Below are 7137 nucleotides of genomic sequence, written 5' to 3' on the forward strand. Positions count from 1 at the left end.
AACCTTGGGGCATCCGGACCAAGCTCCAACCAGCTGAGCTACCCGGCCAGCGTTAGTTCTTTTGAAATCAACTTAAGAAAAACAAGTTTTCGGCACTCCCCGCGATCGACATAAAGGTGAATCGACGGGTTCCTTGGCCGCCTTTTCATTTTTTACTCAACATTTGGAGGTTCGCAGATGCGTTCAGACAAATGCTTGTGAAATGCCCTCTTTCTTAACATGTCCGAGCAGATCCGAGCCTCCCCCAGTTCGGGAGGCTGCCGGCTGCTCTGCTGGGACCAGGCATCTGCCTCCAAGTCTGTGAGAGGCGGCGGGAGGGCCGGGCCTTCCCAGGCCTCTGTGCCCGCACCGGACGGACAAAAATGACCTCTAAGCATAACTCCGGGCCTCCTTTGGAAAAGCTCGAAGGGAAGGTCCTTCCCTTTAGAGTAAGATTCATATTCAAAAGAAACCTTTTATTCATAAGAGCCCTCAGCTGGAAACAACCCAGATGTCAACAGCAACATGGGTAAATTGTGGTCATTCCTCCAATGAAACGCAAAACAGGGACACACACCTGCACCGCGGCCACGTGCAACGACACGGAAGGATCCTGCGGACATCATATTGAGCCACGGGCGCCAGACACAGGAGTTTATAGTTCTGCTTCTCTGAAGCTCAAGAAAAGGCAAAATGGATCTGGAGTGGGGGTGGAGTGGGTGCTTGTTCTTGAGACACGGCAAGAGTGAGCCTTTCAGCTGGGCCGGTGTGGCTCAGTGGTTGAGCATCAACCTATGAACCAGGGGGTCACAGTTCGATTCCTGCTCAGGGCACATGCCCAGGTTGTGGGCTTGATCCCCAGTCAGGGGCGTGCAGGAGGCAGCTGATCAATGACTCTCTCATCATTGATGTTTCTCTCTCTCTCCCTCTCCCTTCCTCTCTCTGAAATCAATAAAAACATTAAAAAAAAAAAAAAAAAGGGTGAGCCTTTCAAAATGGTCTGCATTTTCCTGATCTGGGCGACAGCTTCATGAAAGTCATATACAAACTTTCACTGGGCTGTTCATGGAGAGTGTGTGCATTTTGTGGTACGTACGCCATGTCCTCAGAAAAGTAAGGAGAAAAAAAGTGAGTAGGCACAATTTTTGGATAAAAGGACACAGAAGATGTAGGTGCAGCCCAGGAGTTGCTTAGGAGTTACCAGGGTGGCCCAGGCCACTGTGGCTCAGTTGTTTGGGCATCGACTGGTGCACCAAAAGGTTGCCAGTTCAATGCCCGGTTAGGGCACATGCCCAGGCTTCGGGCTCGATCCCCAGTAGGGGGCAGTGCAGGAGGCCGCCGATAAAACACATATTGAGTGGCTACGGCCCAGGCCAGGAGGGGGGGGCGTCGCTGTCAGAATCAACCCAGAAAGGGTTTTGTAACAAAATAAAAGAGAGAGAACAAAGTCACAACAGGAGGCAGTTAGCGGGCAGGGGGAGGAAGACGGGACTCAGGGAGGGCGGCCAGGTGGGGGAGAGGGCAAGGTGCGCCCGCAGCAACGCAGGCCAATTCCCGGGAAGCTTCTGGAACTTTCCCTGTGGCGAAAAGGGCATTAGGAGGCTGACGCAGTGCCCGTTTTCTCTCCAATGAGTGGGCGTGTTTCATTTTAGCCAATTCTAATTAAACGGTTACACAGAGAAACAAAGTGGCCCTGAGCTTTATTCTCAGGTCAGGAAGGAAAAGAAAGACACAGGCACCAAAGATACAAAATTACCTTCTGTTAAGACAGGAGACACTTCAAATCCAGAGCCAGGAAAACCATCTTCTTTCCCGTCCTGCGTCTCCCGAGGGGAAAAAGGGATACTCAGACCAGGGGCTGAGAAGCGGGAAATGGGAAATGGGGGTGCAAAGAAGACAGGCGAAAGCATGTGGGGGTAAATCTGCCAATTATTGCAAACCCTCCCAAGCACTTTGGGGGGCTGTCAGCTCTTGGAGGGCAGGGCCCCGGCCTTGTCCGTCTCTGTGCTCCGTCACGCTGTGCCTGACACGCGGGGGCCAGCAGACGCTAAACAAATTCCCAAATGATGATAACACTGAAGACAAAGAAGTCGGTGGCAAAACGTGAAAATGTTTTAAGGGGAAAGGGAAACAAAAGGAAGGAAGAGGGGATAAAGGAGCTGAGAGTTCACGAAGTGCACCGGCCGGTTTGGCTCAGTGGCTGGAGCATCAGCCCTGGGTCTGAAGGGTCCCGGGTTCAATTCTGACCAGGGGCATGTACCTCGGTTGCAGGTTCGATCATCGATGTTTCCCTCTCTTTCTCCCCCTTCCACTCGCTCTGAAAAGCAATGGGAAAAATATCCTCAGCTGAGGATTAACCAAAAGAAACCAAACACACGCATAAACACGCGCACACACACAGACACACGCACACGCACACACACAAAACCACTTTGGTTCTGGGAATGTCAAGGACATCTGTTGGAGGAAGCTGCTCTAAAGATAAGAACTACCCAAACTCTCGGTTAGTTATTAAAAATATTAATGATTTAATGAGAAATAGTCTATTTGGAGACTTTCGATGTTGGCAGCTTGGTTCACACGTCAAATTATGATCTTTTCGGGCAGCATCTTGGCGCTGGCGAGTCCGCGGAAGCAGCCCCAGTGTTCATGAGCGGGTCAGCGGGTGAGCAAAGTGTATCCACGTCGACGGGACATCACTCAGCCTCGGAAAGGAGGGACGTTCCCACGCAGGCTACAGCAGGGGGACCCCGAGGGCGTGATGAGGTTTTTAGAGCAGCGAAAATCACAGGGGCAGGACGTGGAACGGCGCTGCTGGGGTGGGGAAGGGAAGGGAGCACCGGCGTCGGGGTTCAAGTTTACAAGACAAGGGCTGTGCAGATGACTGGTGGTGACGGTTCCACAACACTCTGAACGTAGCATTTCACAGCCCTGAACCGTTCACTTCGAAATGGGTAAGATGATAAATTTTACATTCTGTGTATTTTACCATTAAAAATGCCAGCGTGGCTCAGCGGTTGAGCGCCGACACATGAACCTGGAGGTCAGGGTTCGATTCCAGGTCGGGGCACAGGCCCGGGTTTCGGGCCTGATCCCCAGCAGGGGGCGTGCGGGAGGCAGCCGGTCATTGACTCTCATCAATGTTTCCATCTCCCTCTCCCTCTCCCTTTCTCTCTCTGAAATCAATAAAAACATATTAAAAAACGGACGGGGGAGTTCGTAAGGTGGTTTATATCCTCTGATTCTTGCTAAGACCCCCCGCCCCCCCGCTATGCTTCTTGCCGTGCGTATTAAAAGGCGGTTTCACTTCCCCAGCCCACACTCTGGCTTCCTGCCGGCTTCCTGTCCCCCTGATGTTATGACTTTCGCTTCTGGCTGCCTCTGCCTCTGGCCGCGCTATTTGGGATGTCAGCTCTGAAGTGAGGCGATCCCCTACAACTCTAATACGTCGCCTACGTATTTTTTGTCTTAGGAACAAATAAGCAAATGAGCGCCGTAGCATTTTCGTCTTTTAATTCAAGAAGACGTCCAGTATTAGAATTGCCGGGCACTGTAGACTTTTGGATTACTTACCGCCTCCTCCTACTGAGAGATAAGAGGGGAAGTTTTATTAGAAAGTGTGTGTGGGCCCAGCCATCTGGCTCGGTGATTAGAGCGTCGGCCCTCGGACTGAAGGGTCCCGGGTTCGATTTCTGGACAAGGGCACGTACCTGGGTTGCGGGCTCCATCCCCGGCCCCGGTCAGGACGCGTGCAGGAGGCAACCAGTGGATGCGTCTCTCTCACATCGATGTTTCTCTCTCTCTCCCCCTCCCTCCCTTCCACTCTCTCAGAAAAGCAATGGAGAAAATATCCTCGGGTGAAGATTATAAATAAATAAAAATAAGATGAATGGCTTATCCTTTCTTTCATCTTTCCTTAGCTCCCAGCAACCTGGCTGACAGGCTCCTGTGGAAGGTGTCTCCTCACGGTCCCTCTGGGGCCCAAGATGTGGAGTCTTTAGGGATCTTGGCAGCACAGCTCCGGGGGCAGACAGGTGAGGCCGTGTTGGGGTCAGGCTGCGGGGCTGCCGGTTGTCGTGGTTGTTGGCATGACCTCAGGAGGTTTCCTGGACCTCTGTGTCCCCCCCCCCGTAAACGTAAATGGGGCATGCAGACGCCAGCCTCCTAAGGTCGTCGTCATTATTAACTGAGAAAATTCAGGCCAAGGCCGAGCTCCGAGTGACAGTAAGGGTGTCCAGTAGGCCGATCCTCTGCGAGCAATTAGACAAGACCAGAAACATTGGGGAAACCAAACACAATGACCCAGGGATCTGCCCTGAGGCCACATCCCAGGGGAATTTCCCTGTGTCCACACCGGTGGAAGAATGTCAGGTATGGTGTCGTTCATTGTGAGGAAATTCAAATCCCCGTCCATATCCCAGAGTAGGAGAACCTGTACATATATAGTGGTCTTCGTCCGATCAATAGGATACAGGAGGAACCCAAATGAATGGGGGCCCCCAGGATAAACTTCTAGAGCACAATCCTGAGCGAGAAAAGCAGGTTGCCAAAGAACGCACCCAACATCTTCAGAAAGTCTAAAAAAACGCAAAACCACCATGCGCGTTGTGTTGATAGCCATATATGCGGAACACTATGAAAATACCTAGGGGAGCATTAAATACAATTCAGAATAAAGGTTACCTTGGGGAGGGGGCAGAAAGGGAGCCTCCACAGGGGCCCTCAACTGTGTCTGTTTCATTTATTAAAAGATCTGAAGTAAATATGCGGCCAGATGTCAAGATTTGATACAGCTGGTGTGTGGTCCATGCGGTCATTTTTATATAGCATTCCCTAGATACGTTTTATAAGTTTGTAATATTTCATAATAAAGTCAATGAAGGGTCCTATTTAACTGACAGGATTCAGACATCAATCGCTTACAATGTTTCGTTTTATGGAGTCAAAGTAACTGGTGTGTTTTATTTCACAGACGGCCCACAAGGGGGAGCCCTAGAACAATTCAGCGCCAGAGGCACAACCGCCTATAGAGACCAGCGGCCTGCTGGCGGGCTGGCCTGCTGTTCATTCATTTCTTTGTCCAGCAGATACTTATTAGGCAGCTCGGCCTTTAGAGGGAAGGGACTCGTGGAGGTCACAGTCCAGGAAGGAGGTGGACAGCCAGCCAGCGGTCACACTGGATTCAGCAGAATGTCCTGAATTCCGCTCGTCCTGGGCAGGAGGCAGCTGTGCAGGAGGCAGGGTGGCTGGAGCGTCCACAGACTTGAATTTGGCTCTTACCTCCCACACCTGCCAGGTTCTAAGGACACGTCACGCAATGTCTCTGTGTCTCAGGTCCTTCTTTGCAAAACGGAAACTTCCGGGGTTCCCTGCCCGGGGGGTGGGGGGTGGAGGGCTTCGTGAACGTTTCTAATCCTCGGAACACTGTAATTATTCGCCTCTCCCCTTTCTCAGTATCATTATTACCTGAGGATCTGTTAGGCAACTGCATAGAGGTAGAAAAAAAGAGCGGAATCAAGGAAAGTCTAAGATTGCAGGGGAAAGAGCCCAAAGCCCAGTCAGCGGCGGGAGGCAGGGCTGGGAGGGTGACGGAAGACTCCCCTTTGCCAAGACAAACACACCTGCCACTGTCACTTTTCATTTCTACAAATACTTTATTGTTCGACATTGAACAAATCCACTTCTTGGAAGAGCCCTGGCTCACCTGAGGGAATCTCATCCAGTGAAATGTTGTATCGCGAGCTTACGGGTCAAAGAAGATGATGGGCCCGGCTGGTGTGGCTCAGCGGTTGAGCATCGACCTAGGATCCAAGAGATGGTGGTTCGATTCCCGGTCAGGGCACAGGCCTGGGTTTTGAGCTCCATCCCCAGTCGGGGGCGTGCAGGAGGCAGCCGATCAGTGACTCTCATCATTGATGTTTCTCTCTCTCCCTTTCTCTCCCTCTACCTTCCTCTCTCTGAAATCAATAAAAATAAATAAATAAATAAATAAGAAATATTTGCTCCCAGCCTCAAATGAAGGGCTTGGCAGGGGCTCAGAAACTTTGAGCCGGGAGGAAATTCTCCCTGGTCTTCCCAGGGCAGTGAGTGGGTGATGGGAACTCCTGTTTCTGTTGACCGTTGCCTTCTGTTGGCCTCCGGCTCCTTTACTCCTAATCTCTTTCCCATCTGGAATTGCGTTTCAAGCTTAGGGGGCCAGGGGGGTTGGCCTATTTCCAGGGGCCGCCCTCCAGGTAGGCTCCCGTGGTGCCTGGCCCTCCCCCGGGCTGGCACAGGCTCCTGCTCTGTCCCTCAGTCTGTGCGGCTGCTGGCCAGGCTGCTGGCCTCCTCCCGCCTCCCGCCCGCCCTCTGCTCTGCTCGGCCACCAGGCCTCTCGCCCCGGGGCAGGGAGATTCACAAACGTCCTGAAACCTGAAAGGATGAGCCGCGTCAGGCTCGCTTCCCTATGAGCACCTTTCTCTGGGTTCTTGGCCCCTCTCGTCCTGGTAATGGGTGTTGGCTTTCTTTCCTTTGCTCTTTATTTTTAAAAATTTTAATTCTCATCTGAGGATATGTTTATTGATTTTAGGGGGGGGGGGAGAAAGGAGAGAGAGAAACACAGATATGAGAGAGATACACTGATTGGTTGCCTCCCGCAAGGGCCCCAACCGGGGCCGGGCATGGAGCCTGCAGCCCAGGGACGTGCCCTTGACCAGAACTGAACCTGTGACCCTCCAGTCCGCGGGCCGATGCTCTAACCACTGAGCACACCAGCCAGGGCACAAGAAGCGATTTTCGATGCTTCTTATCTCCATGGTGTCTAGGAGGGTGCTGAGATCAGGTGGTTTAATTATTTGTCTCGGCTTCATGGTGGTAAGAGGGCCTGTACCCTGGTCCACTTCAGACAGCTTCAGATTTCTGCTTCTACCACTAACATACTGGGCTCCATATACTTGTTCCGAGGACACACAAGACACTAAAAAAAAGGGGGGGGGGTTTGGGGGAGACGTGCTCCCTGGCTGGTGGGCACAGCCCTCAGGCCCGGCGCCCTCTGTGGCTTCCTGGCTCCATGTGGGACCAGGGCGTCAGGTGAGAGTGATCCCGTCCATCTCCAAATACCAAGAGGCCCCTCCCTTTCTGGGACCCTGCTGGCTCCCTGCCATACTGCTGGGAGGAATA

The sequence above is a fragment of the Miniopterus schreibersii genome (assembly GCF_964146895.1).
Source record: "Miniopterus schreibersii genome assembly, chromosome: 9".
In the NCBI taxonomy this organism is placed as follows: domain Eukaryota; kingdom Metazoa; phylum Chordata; class Mammalia; order Chiroptera; family Miniopteridae; genus Miniopterus; species Miniopterus schreibersii.